Below are 13,381 nucleotides of genomic sequence, written 5' to 3'. Positions count from 1 at the left end.
TCTGATCACATCTCATCTGTTATGCCCTTGAAACCTGCAGTAGCCAAAGCAGGCAGCTTTGCAGAACCTCTGCAGTGTTGCCTTGGACTCTTCAGGTAGTTTGTATGAAGCTCAGTCATTTTTCCTCTTGAACTGCCTTTTCTCCAGACTGCAGAATAGGGCATTTCTCATGGGTCCTCTCTGCCTTAGAGAAATACTTAATGAGATATCTGTATTTGTATTACGTGTCACAAAACTAAGTTAACAAGTTGTTAACTGGTACACAAAACCAAACACACAGAAAATATGCGACCTAATATTGTTAGCCAATTAATAATTAATGAATACTGTCTTTGATCACTATTATTTTTTCCAGTGTTCTTCATTGTCAGGAATGGGCAACACTCAGGAAACTGGGATTCCTAGTAATGCTCAGGCCAGCCGGAGCTGAATGCCATTTACAGCCTGGAGGGTATACAGGGTTCCCATCCTTCATGGGCTTTTCATAGTCATTGCTCAATTTTTCACGAATGACTATTTGTGAAAATAGTCATTAATTCCAGGCATATTTGCACCCGGCAGTGGAGCACTGGACAAGCTGCTCACAGAACCAGAAGCATTTTAAATGTATCAGAGCCACATCGCATCTAGTCCTAGGGATGGGTTTTGCTATGTTAAGAGAATCACAGTTTTTGTAACTCAGACAAGTGTCTCTGAAGGTAACGCACTTCACTGGTGAGCTGTACCAAATTAGCTGAAGTTGGCAGAGGAATTTGGATCATGGCATTGTCTTACACCATACAAACACAGCTTTATCTGCAATATGCTGTGAAAAGGTAGGCAATGTGTAAGGAAAAAGACTATCCCTTTTTGTTCCTATCTGAAGATAACTGCAGCCTGTTTTTTCTGAGCTGCCCTGGGAACCTGATCTAGTGCCTCATTTAGTGGTTGGCAACTCTACCCGTGGCAGGGAGTTGAAATTAGATGATCTTTAAGGTCCCTTCCAACCCAAGCCATTCTATGGTTCCATGATTCTATGAAATCTCTGTCTCAGCCTAGGTCCTTTAAAAAGCAAATTTCAAATTGCACATGCAATAACTGCACTCGGTTTTCAGGGAAGACGGTGAATAGTGAAGGAGGTATTTTATCATTTTGCAGCAGTGACAAATTTTTGCTTTAGAATGTAATCCTACCTACCTAATGAGATATAAGTGCACAGCTTGTCTCCCTGCCAACTGTGTCAACAGAAGGCTCCTTTTAGCCAGCAGCACAATCAATAAGGTGATGCGAGAGGTAAAGGGAAGGAAGAAAAAAAACAGCAGTGTGACCAACACGAAAGCAAGGGTTAAGCTGAGGCTTTGGCATAAGACGGGACGATAACATCACTTTTAAAGGAGACAAGGGTAGAAGCTGTGCCATAAGACAGGACAAAATCCTGCTTCTATGAGGTTTTATGATAAAACAGGGAGCACTCGCCCTCTAGAGGATTAGTGACCAACAACTTATTTCAGGCTCGCAAGTCCTTTTGTCGCAGATGGAGAATGATGCGAAAGTGCTTCACGTTGCTGACATCGCTCCTGTGCCCTCCGTGCTCCTTGGCTCCAGTCCTGCTGTGCTCCCGTGACTGTGGTGAAGGCAGAGAGGAGGTGACTCACCAGCAGGAGCCTTCCCAGCAGTTGTCATGGAAAACAATTCAGACATTTCTGGAGCTATAAACTCACAAATTGCAATTTTCCTGGAACAAATGGGAGCAGTTGCTTGAATAGAAACTCTGCCTGTCTCCTCAGTCTCATTTAAAGATGATATTGCCACCCTTTCCTGTGGCCTTGGCTCAGTTTACCTCTTGTTCTCCTGCCCCATCCCAGCACTAGCCAAGCCCTGCCAAGCACTGCTGCCCACGGCCCAGGATGGGCACACCAGAGCACCAAGTGGAAAGGTCCTTCCTCATGTGGTACCAGACCACGGCTGCTTTGCTGACAGAAATGCGACCCCGGTGTCCTTCCTGCAGGTGGCACAAGTCTTTAACTGCCTCCTGTTGCATTCCACAATTTTCCTTCTGCCTTCTTCACAGTCTCAGAAAGCTTGAAAGATGGGAGATTATGACCCTTTTGCTAATTCAATATCTAACAGCATGCAGACCTAAAATTCTCCACTGCCAATATCAGTTCCCTAAAAGCTGTGAGAAAAACCAAAATTTGCCATCTGAGGAACGGTCAGATTTCCCAGTTTTATCCCAGTATGTGCTGTGTAGAATAAAACTTTAGTCTACTCATGGAGGACAAAGCATTTTTTTCTGATAGCTCCAGTCAATAACATAAATTAGTATTCCCAAGGTCCAGAAGCAAGGCTAAACTGATCATTTAAGAGAAAGCACTTAAAAATGCATGGCATGTAATGGCACTTTGGAACAAGTTACTATTTATACTTTTGTAACAAATGTAAACTCAACCAGGGTTTCTGAAGGCCTAAATTTTAAGGCTCAGTTGAATGCTAATTGCTTACTAACAACATTATGTAATTCTCTTATTAATCTTCTCTCAAAACAAGCTTACCCATGAGATGTATTCCAAAGTATTAATGTGGAAAAATGATATTCTTGAAAATAAAAATATATTGGATTTCCTAGCTGGAATTAACCTCTTCCATACTGAAGAATGTGTTAAGCAGAGTCAGAAAAGGTGACAGCCTCATTCTGCAAATAAATGCAGCCTTCTTGTGATTTCATTACATCACCTCTCTGAAAGTACTGACGTACTAGAAGAAGAATTGGGGCCAACATAAGGACAGCAGGATCTACAATCTAAAATGGGATGTGTTCTTTGAATTTTTGATGTTTTATTTATTTATTTTTACACATGTATGATATATATATAGGGGTGCTTGATACGTTACATTACACAAAGCTAAATATTTTATCTTAGACAAACATGGCTATCTGAAGGCAAAAAGCATGTTTGGTGAACTACTGAAAGAAAGATAGTAAGCAGGCCTGTAAGCAGGCCTGGAGAATATACATACAGTGATTTTTTGCATGTGCAGTTACTTTTCTAATGATAAATGTCTTATTTAGCATTCAGAGGATACGTTACTCCATCTACTGAAAATCTTGTTGGTTCTCTTTAGAAACTGCAAATTGTACCTGCTTGAGTCATCACAATGGAAAAGCTGAGCATAACAATGGGACACAAACCATGAGAGGGCAAAAGCTCCAGCCCAGAACAGTACTTCTGTATGCGACTGCACTCATCCAAGTGCAACTACACACTAAGTTACCTTTAAGAGTTGAGTAAGCCAAAGTTGCTATCATGTTCACTTTTATGCTCAGCTTTTCGTCTAGGGATCTAGTTTTCTCCACTCACAATGCTACTAAGGTGCAATTTTTATATTAGGTATTCATTTTAGTGTTTCAGACTTGCTAAATACAGGAATGCGAAATATAAAGTATGGATAAAATGAAAAAATATATATTTTGCTGAAACTTATGTTGGAGCTCACCTGAGGCTCCAAGAATTCAGTGTTCATAGCTACAAATTTTCAATTAGATTTTTCCAATTCCTTTTTAATTTTCTTTTGTCACAGTCTCACAACTGCATGCTAGATTTTTTCAAACTTTACTATTTGTTACTACATGCCATGCAGTCATAGTGCATTCCAGTTCTGAGTACCACTTCTCCTGCATGCAAAACCTTGCTGTGCTCATCCTATTTGCAGTGGGCCTTGATTTGGTCAGCAGTTCTCATATCCTCTTCATTTTCTATTTTCTTGTGAAAGACATGAGATGACCTTCCAGATAAAAAGCTGTTACATGTGTATTTCAAAGATATGGATATAAGCCATAGTTAAAGAGGATTTGGGTTTGGTTGGTTTGTTTGTTTTCAAAAATGCAGGAGACTGAGGCTATCATGTTAATTTCATGTCTTTTGTTTGTTTGCTTGTTTGTTTGTTTGTTTTTTACATAGGTTTTGCTTGGTTCAAAATGAGCAAAAGCAGCCTTTAGAGAATTTGCTGGTCCTGTGAAAGATTCACCTCTGAATTAGCTTTCATGGTCCCAGGAAAAATAACTTGAAAAAAAAACCTGAAATCTGTAAAAGCAGAAGAGATAACAGAATTTTTTTTTCAAATTGTATCGATTTTCTCAGGAAATCCATTTATGCAAAAAAAATATTTGTGAAAATTATCTTTTTTGAAATTAATAATGAAGGATTAAGATAAAGATTTATTTGAATTTCAGATGATTTGTATCTGCATTTGTATCTGTAAAAAAGTGTTCCAATTCTATGAGAATTTTGGAGGAAGCTTCATTCATAAATGTCAGGGAGGGATTTAACCCATAGATGTTACATGATTATGACAAAAAAATGAATATTTTCCTGAGTCCTGCTGATTAATTAATGGAAATCCATTAACTTATCTGTAGAATAATAATAGCAATCATAACTCATGAATTCCTTGTGAAACTGCAAAACTGAGACATGATTACTGAAGTAGAGATTATAACGATGCAGAAGTCACCATTAACCTTAGCAAGGCTGGGGTTTCTTTTCGTAAGTCGGTGGCAGAGTTAAAAGATTCCTGGAGTCATGACATGCAGTCTTCAGTTTTAATAACTACTGAAGCCATCAAAAATAATAACTTGATTCTCTTTCATATTATTGGTGCAGGCAGTCTTCCAACACTGAGCTTCTGTAGCAGGTTGACTTCAATTATTAAGCAGTAAAAGGTGGCAGGTCTTTATCAGAAACCAAGATGAAAGAGAATACTTTGCTTTACTACAAGATGGGAAAGACATATTGCTGAACATAATAAACTGTATACTGTGTGGAATACATCATAATGGGCTCTTTATTTGGCTTACATGTGGAAGATGAAACAAATATGTTCATACATTCCAGAGACATCTTTTCAGAACTTCAAACTATCTCATTTCATTCACTTTGGATAATATTTAACATCTGACAAAGAATAAGATCATTCAGCAGATTAGGTCACACAGCCTATTTGAAGTCTTTATGGATTATTCAAAGGAGATAGACTTACATGTCCTGAAAAAGTTAAGTAAAATAAAACATGCATGATAAAAACCCTGGCTCAGTTCTGCAGCCTTACTTAGGTAAATCTGCCAGTAGCACATAGCAGAATGCCACTGCTGCAGGAATGAAAGCTACTCACATCCTTGATGGAATGCAAGGACTGCAAAAGCTGCAGCTGTCCTCAAGCAGGTCTGCTTCTTTGCCTTTCTTTGAGCGCAGTGCTGGTAACTGTTCTTGTGCACATCCCCTTCCAGATGGCTAACAGTGCAGCTGCAGTTAAGAAGAAAGCACCATGAACATCAAAAGCCATGGGGCAATACTTCCTTGACGTTTGCTTCATGAAATTCTACTACTTCAGTGTGATTGACTATACCATATGTAAGGCAGAAGATATTTTTGGCCCATGAGACTTAAAAGATTAACTGAAAACAAGCTTATTGAGCAAATGAAAATACATGCACCATCTTCAACATTTCTGAAGTGTTTTGACTCTGAACCTTCAGAACAATGACACACATTCTAAAGTTTTACTTCAATAGTACAAAATGATAGTACAAAATACAGATACTTAGTAAGTCTTAATTTGTGTCTCATGTCTAGAATGTGATTATAAGAGTTGGACAACTGCAGTCCAATATAGACATTAACAGTGGAAGATACAGATAGTTTCTGCTTAGCTCTTGTTTATAGTAATGAAGTGTAAGTCAAGATGCATTTTGTGTTGTATTTTAAACAGCTGTGTAAGGCTGGTAAAAAATCTAAAATCAAGTACCACTTAAGATATAATGCTGTTTTACTTTTCTCAAAAGACAGTGAACTGGAGAATGTTTTGATTACTTTAACTGTATATCATTTGTACATTTGTTTTTATCTTGGTTTTCTAAGACAGTTAGACTTGCTGCTCATGCTTTTCCTGTCTGTCACTGAGTTCCCTTCTCCTCCACCAAATGACTACTTGCAGTGGAATCTGGTAAGAGCAGAAGTCTCAGGGACATTAAATTCCATGTTTTGTTAAAAGAGACAGATGAGCAGCAGAACAACTTAAGTGCTCAGATGAGGGAAAAGCAGGAAGAACTCATCCATTTTATACTCAGTTTTCTGAGCAATCTGTTCATGCATCATTCCAAATCAACCGCAGCATATGATTTTACACTGCTGTCATGGGCAATGGAAAATCACTGAAGAGATGAGATGCTCCTGAGAGCACTGCAATATGGGGACAGATAACGGAGAATTGGTTTACTTCAAAGTACAGGATGTAGCTAACAAGAAATGATATCTGTTTCTATCTGTTGCTCATGGAACAACTTGTCTAAACACCTACCTCTTCGCATAACAAAATTCTGATAGCTAAAGCAGACGGAGATACAAATATGGCCTTTTTACCATCACTGCTGTTTAAGCCTGCCGGAATACACCTGGCTGAGTACACTGAATGTTCAAACTAGCATTCAAATAGGAAAAGCTGAAGATTAGCAAAGAGTTGGTTCTCCAGCATTTGGAGTACAGAGCCGGGCTAGACCATTTGAGTGAGATTATGGAGATAGTTTGCTCAGAGATCTCCCCCAAAAGGCAACTGAACATAAAGTGAAGCTGGTTAGGCTGTCATCACCTTACACAACTCCCCAGCTTATTCATGGGGTTTTGTATCCTCAGACTTCTTCAAGGCCCTTCTTGCATACACAGTGGTACACAGCACTCTTTCATACTATAAAATCAGTGCACCAGTGCAGCTCTCTCACTTCTTCAGGTAATTTAAACTGAAAGTCCTCTCCCCCTAGCTATGCGTTAGGGACTCAGAGGGATCAGAAGAGAGCAGAGGCCAAGTGTGAACCTTAATTCTTATGAACTTTTTCTGTCTTTGTAATTAGAAGATGCTTTTCATCATACAGATGCCCTGAACACTAGTTTTTTTGTTGGTTTTTTAATTAAAAAAAAAGAAAGAAACTTCATAGTTAAATATTTTTTTACCTTTCTTCCCTTCTTCCCTTCTTCTCCCAAAATGAAAGCTAAGATATAATAAGAAACAATTCTTTCCAGCTCTTGACAGCTTAAATGTGAAGAGACGAAGAATGGTTTTTCAACTGCAACAAAATCAGATGTGGACTAAGTCCCATCTCTTCCCAAAACATGTTTTATTTTCCCAAAACAAGATAATATACTTCTTTTTTTTTTTCCCCCATTACTGCAGTTCCACAGGATCTAACATACAGTTTTGCAAACACAAGCAGAAAATTGCCTTAAATTAAACTCATAAATTCCATAACTCCTTTATGTAGGAGAGTACTTTGGCCTGTACATGTGCTATATGCGTATCTGCACTGTTAAGGTCTTAATAAAGGCTCTCTGTCAGCGGGGTGACAGGAGCAGGACTGAGTACTTTGTTAGAGCTATGTGAGAGACCAGATCTGCACAGCATTAATCTCCATTCAGGCTTGTCTGACTCTGGTGCAACAAAGAAGTTAAGAAATGAAATAAAACCCAACTAGGGCTAAAAGAAAATTCATGAAATGGAGCCTCTCCACAGTAAGTATCAAGAATGGAGCAGATGGCAGAGTTTTCTACTTGTTTATCCTTTTCTTGATGTTATGGATTATAGTTTTTGAATGGGTCTAAGAAGACAATAGTGGAATCTATAAGTAGGGAGGCATTTGTCTTTCTTCTGTTGGCAAAGATGGACTGATGTAATTCATGATTACCTATGTTATTGTTATTTTTTCCACAGCAAATGGCATTACTAATGGTTAAAATGGATTTATTCTAAACCATAAAGGGATGAATTATAAAGCTGATAAAACTACGTAAGTCATGTAGCGGAATATTTCTAAGAACTATAAGCAACCAGCAAAGGAAGATCTTTCCAAACAGAATCACCCTTAGAAAGGGTGATTATGAACTTTGTATGTCATAAATTTTTAAGGCATACTCAATGGCTTAAAATGTTGCTGCTTTGCTAATTCATTCTCTTTCTTTGTTATCCCTGAGATTCATAATCCATCAGCTGTATCGTTAACAAGTGCCTATTACAAAGTTTGGAAATAGTATGAAATTGCAATTTGGAGGCGGTACACAACAAGAAGTGCATTAAGTTCTTCTTAACCCTTGAGACATGAAGGTGTTGACCAACTTTCAACTCCTGTATTTGTGATTTTCTATATCAAAGTTTTTCAGTTAATGATAATTCTTTGTAATATCCTTTATTCTACAAATAATACTGCTGTTATTCTAGCTTCCCTTACTGATGTGTACACATAATATTACAGAAACATTGTATTTCAACCTTGACACAACCCCTACTTTCCCTCTACCTTTCGCTCTCCTTCCTCTGCCAGAATTCTTTACCGTCACACTATCTGTTAGCAGGGGAAGCAATTCAGATATTTAAATCTTCTCACAAAGATGAGGGAAAAGATGTGAAGGAGGGTAGTGAAATGAATACAAGTGTAAATGGTTAAGCAAGGTTTTCCTCTTGACTGTCATCAGATCTTTTGGTTTGGTTAAGATGATCCTACTCGTGATATGGCATTTTAGCAAGGCACAAGATTTTCCTCTTTTCCTGGAAATAAAACTTGTTCCTAGCATTGAAACACTAGGAGGCAATTTAATAGGAGGTATTCAACTTTAATAGTATAATACAAAGAAGGGCCTGCTAGCTCCAGTATCAATCCTGCATGGGGACCCAGAGCCCATTGTAGAGTGTATTAGCACCTTGTAGAAAGTCTTTGAGAAAAAGTGTCCAAAAATCATCATAATGAACATTACTTGTGGTTTTCATTTCATTTCCTCCTATAAAGTCTTTGTGGTGAACATCTACTTCTCTTTCACACTACAATATTACAAATTTAATAATCTTCCATCTGGCTTTGACAGGCTTCCCACTAACAGGCTAAAAACCTTTGGGTACCCTCAAATCTTAGCTTCAGGCTAAACAGGCATTTGGGTAGGTAGGAAAGAAGTAAAAAAAGAAGCAGCATCAACAGCACAAACATCAACTTCTGTCTTGTTCTGTCACTCACTTACAATCTTGTCCAGAAGGAAATACAGAGTAAATTAGGAGGTACACTGAACCTGACAAACTACTCTCCAAAGAGCTTTGTGAAATACTTACTTCAGCATGCTGCTGAATATTGGCTAACACATGTGGTGCAAGCTTAATAAATAAATTAATTGAGGAGAATACCTTCAAAAGTAGGAACATGACAAATTTTGGAAAGGAAATTGATATACAAGCAAAGGGTGCAGTGATGTTCAAGATAAAGCTGAAGCTCTGAAGCTGTGCTCATGCTCACATCCTCTCAAAGACCTATACTCACCAGATCCTTTTTCAAGAATACGATGGGTGGTGCACAAAGGGAACCAGGGCATCTGGGATGCTGAAGTTTATTCTTTTCAGCTTACAGAGTGCCATGTAACTGCCAGGAATTCTCTTCACAGAGCCTTTATTCATTGCCTCCAGAAAAGGGCTGACAAGCAGAGTCTCCTCATTATTCTTTCCACTGACAAAGCACAATTTCTGACATACCAACAGTATCGTTTTTATATTTCTGTTTTTCAGTAGACCTCGAGCTTAGGTTTTTTTTACTTGAACTTTTTCTGAATTTATAAGGAGTTTTATGTTGCTAAAAAGAACAGATAGTAGATGATTACACAGAAAATCACCAGTCTCTTACATGGGAGGGTAAAGCCAGGTCCTGCACTTTGGCCACAACAACCCTAGGCAACGCTACAGGCTTGGGGCAGAGTGGCTGCAAGACTGTGTAGAGGAAATGGACCTGGGGGTGTTGGTCAACGTATGGCTGAGCATGAGCCAGCAGTGTGCCCAGGTGGCCAAGAAGGCCAATGGCATCCTGGCTTGTATCAGAAATAGAATTGCCAGCAGGAGCAGAGAAGTGTCGAGTCTGGTACTACTTTTCTGAACGAGTGGTCAGGTGCTGGAATGGGCTGCCCAGGGAGGTGGTTGAGTCACCGTCCCTGGAGGTTTTCAAGAAACATTTAGATATAGTGTTGAGAGACATGGTTTATTGGGGTTATTGGTGATAGGTGGACGGTTGGACTAGGTGATCTTGTAGGTCTTTTCCAACCTAGCTAATTCTATGATTCTATGATTCTATGATTCTATGATTCTATGAAAGCATCGTCCTGACTTTGGTTTGGATAGAGATAATTTTCATCACAGTAGCTGATAAGGTGCTGTGTTTTTTACTTAGGGTGAAAATAATGTGGATAACACACCAATGTTTTAGTTGTTGCTATATAACTTTGTCAAGGACTTTTCAGCTTCTCATGCTGCTCTCCCGACAAGGAAGTTGGGAGTGCATGAGAAGCTGTGAAGGGATAAAATGAGGAGAGCTGACCCAAAATGGCCAAAGGGATATCCCATACCATTGTACGTCAAGCTCTACAATAAAACTGGGGGGAGTTGGCTTGGAGAGTTGCTATTGCAGGACATCAAGTTGTGAGAAATTGGGTTGTGCATCAATTTTTTTTTGTTATTTTCTTTCTCTCTTTCTCCTTCTCTTTCTCTTTCTTTCTCAATTTTTCTCCTTCCCTTTTCCCACTTTATTTCCATTCTCTTTTCTTCTTCCCTTGTTTCTCATTAAACTATTCTTACCTCAACCCAAGACTTCTCACACTTCTACCTCTTTCAATTCTCTCCCTTATCCCATAGAGGGAGAGTGAGCAAGTAGCTATGTAACGCTCAGCTGCCTGCCAGGTTAAAACACAAGTGGTCACAGAGAAAATCATTTATATTAACTTTAGCCCTGGGAGATCTCTGGAAGAAATGTGCAGATGCAGTCTATGCTCTGTGGAGGCAGAAATTCTGAGATCTAAGCATGGCATAAGAGCACTTCATAAAATAAAGTTATCCAGTTGCAATAAACATCACCTTTCAGAGGTTGTAACTTGGTAAAAAGTGGGCCATATTGTCCATAAAGGTAAGAAAAGACACACATAAGAAGAAGGGTCCGAACTCTGCTCCAAAAAAACAAAGAATGAAATTTCTTAGTTAAACATAGAGTAGTAGTCTTTTCATTCCTGAACAGTTTTATTTGAGTATTTTGAAATAAAGAGCTAAGCTAGTACAGGCATGGGAATCTTTAGCTTAAGTATTTAATTTAGTAAGGGCATCCCTCTATTCTAACAATGAGGATGAAATTGTCACCTCATTTCCACCAGTTATAAAGCTCTTTGTTGTAATTGCAGTTAGTTAGAATTTGCCACTAAATAACTGACAGCAAAATCTGATCATGGTAATTCAAACCATTTTAAGTGATTTGTCAAGACAAATCAACTAAGATCAATTTATATCTGTTATGCTGTTACACAGCTGTGAGACTGTTCTGAATCAGGAATTAAGATACAGAAGTCATGTTTATGAAATTAAATATGTACATATATATGCATAACTGTATACTCACAAATAACATAATGTCCTATTCATATAGGACAATGCAGCAGTAATCTTATACAGCAAGAATATGAAAAAAAAATACATCTGTTTCTGTTCAATTACCCAGACAAAAAGCCCTGATGTATAAAATACATGATAGACAATCATGTATAGAAAAACATTTTAAGTTTGTAAGGGGTAGTATAAAAGACCTCCATTTTGTGATTAAATTAAAGTGTGGGAATGATGTTTGACAGATTTTGAAATTCTGCCCAATCATATTCACTAAGTTTGTGAAAGGTTGCTTGTCAAATGCTATGTCAGTGATACAAAAACAGACAGCCAGTAAATCATCCTTCCAATATAAACATCAACTAAAAATAAATAAATGTCTGCAGTAGAATGCCAACTTGATGCTCCATTAAGATGAATGATATAAACCATGAAGCAAACTCAATATTGATGACAAGAAATCTGTAAAAAGAGACAGTAGCTCATGGTCTGATTAGGAAACTTAGTAGAACTAAGGAACCAAATATTAAACAGAAAAAAAAAAGTCTTTTAAAATCAGAATTGCTGTAAGTTAAATTTGTTGGGACTATAAGAAAATAAACTATAAATATATGAAAATATTTATAAATATTTGAAAATTGCACTATGCAGTGTAAACTCACTCTGTGTGAATCCCAGAAGTCTTTCTATATGTTCATTCTTTGAGAACACATTTCATCATATGCTTATGTCATTGTTTGCTTCTATCTTGAAAAAATGTGGAAGTTCGCATCTGCACTGGTTTTTCATGATGTTAGCCCCTAGAAACATAATGAAAGCAGCTTCTATCAAACTGGTGTGACAAAAGCAAAACAGGAGAAAAAAGGTCATAGGAAAGAAAAAAAAAAAAGAAATACAGGAGGTTAAATCATCGAATCATTAAGATTGGAAAAGATCTCTAAGATCATCTAGTCTAACCATCCACCTACCACCAATATTGCCCACATAGAATCATAGAATCATTAAAGTTGGAAAAGACCTCTAAAATAATCTAGAACTCTAAGATTGTCTAATAGTAGAATGGCAGGGATTAAGAAAATAGGCAGTAAACAAATGACATTCACTAGCACAGAGCTCCTAAGCTTCACAAGTTACTGGATCTTTTCACTGGGCTTAAAAATGAGTAAGAAATGTAATTAAGATAGATGACAGGTTGCATAGGTTAATGCACAACATTCAGAGTTTAACTAGAGCAAGTTATTAGCCTTGTTATTTAATATAAAAATTAATGAAATGGGAAAATTATATGAAAAACAAATGAGTAAAATAGAAGGAAGATGGACAGTGTGCATCAAGGCAGAGTAACCAGCAGCAGAGGCCGGGAGCAGAGATGGGCATCGAGAGTCACGGGATGATGCTGGAACCTACAGAGAAACAGATCAGAGGGAGGAACACAGCAAAGAGAAGGAGAAGGCTGGAGATGACAAAAATTCCTGGAGTGCTTGAAATTTCTCTTTTTTGAGTCAACATTGTAGATGAAGGCATGAAGCCAAGCAGTGTGGAATAGCAGCGCCGAAGGTGCCGAGCACCCGCGGCTCACGTGGGATTTAAAATCCCACCTCCTCTCTTATAATCAGGCCTCTGATATCTAAGTAAACATCTGGGCTTGGTAATTTGGTGGCCAGGCCTCATGGAAGTGAACTATGAAATTCCTTATTAAGCTATGACCTACAAACAGTACTAATTCGCAGAATGAAAGGAATAAAAACCTAGGCTTAGAACGCACCAGCTCTGTATCGGTGGGTGTAACACTGCACTGAAGCCCCTGTTAGCACGTTGGCTCGGGGGCATTTCTATGAGCCTCTCATCTACAACGTACCACTCCGGGACAAAACAACCCACGCAGGAGACAAACCTCCAAGAGCCCAGGCCGCCCTCGGGCTCACAGCGGCGAGCAGCGCGGGGCGGGCCAACATGGCGGGCGGGGCTT

At 38.4% G+C, this 13,381-nt stretch overlaps 1 long non-coding RNA gene across 1 annotated transcript; it reads right to left on the bottom strand.

The window, feature by feature from the left end:
• LOC110393170 lies at window positions 4,799–13,369 on the bottom strand. Its single transcript, XR_002434867.1, has 3 exons — window positions 13,178–13,369; window positions 12,075–12,212; window positions 4,799–5,279 (listed from the first exon to the last, which is right to left on the bottom strand). It is a non-coding gene; the product is annotated as an uncharacterized LOC110393170 (long non-coding RNA).

This window comes from Numida meleagris, chromosome 2, assembly GCF_002078875.1.
Source record: "Numida meleagris isolate 19003 breed g44 Domestic line chromosome 2, NumMel1.0, whole genome shotgun sequence".
In the NCBI taxonomy this organism is placed as follows: Eukaryota; Metazoa; Chordata; class Aves; order Galliformes; family Numididae; genus Numida; species Numida meleagris.
The sequence above is the reverse complement of the archived record's forward strand: the minus strand, read 5'-3'. Positions and strand labels throughout refer to the sequence as shown.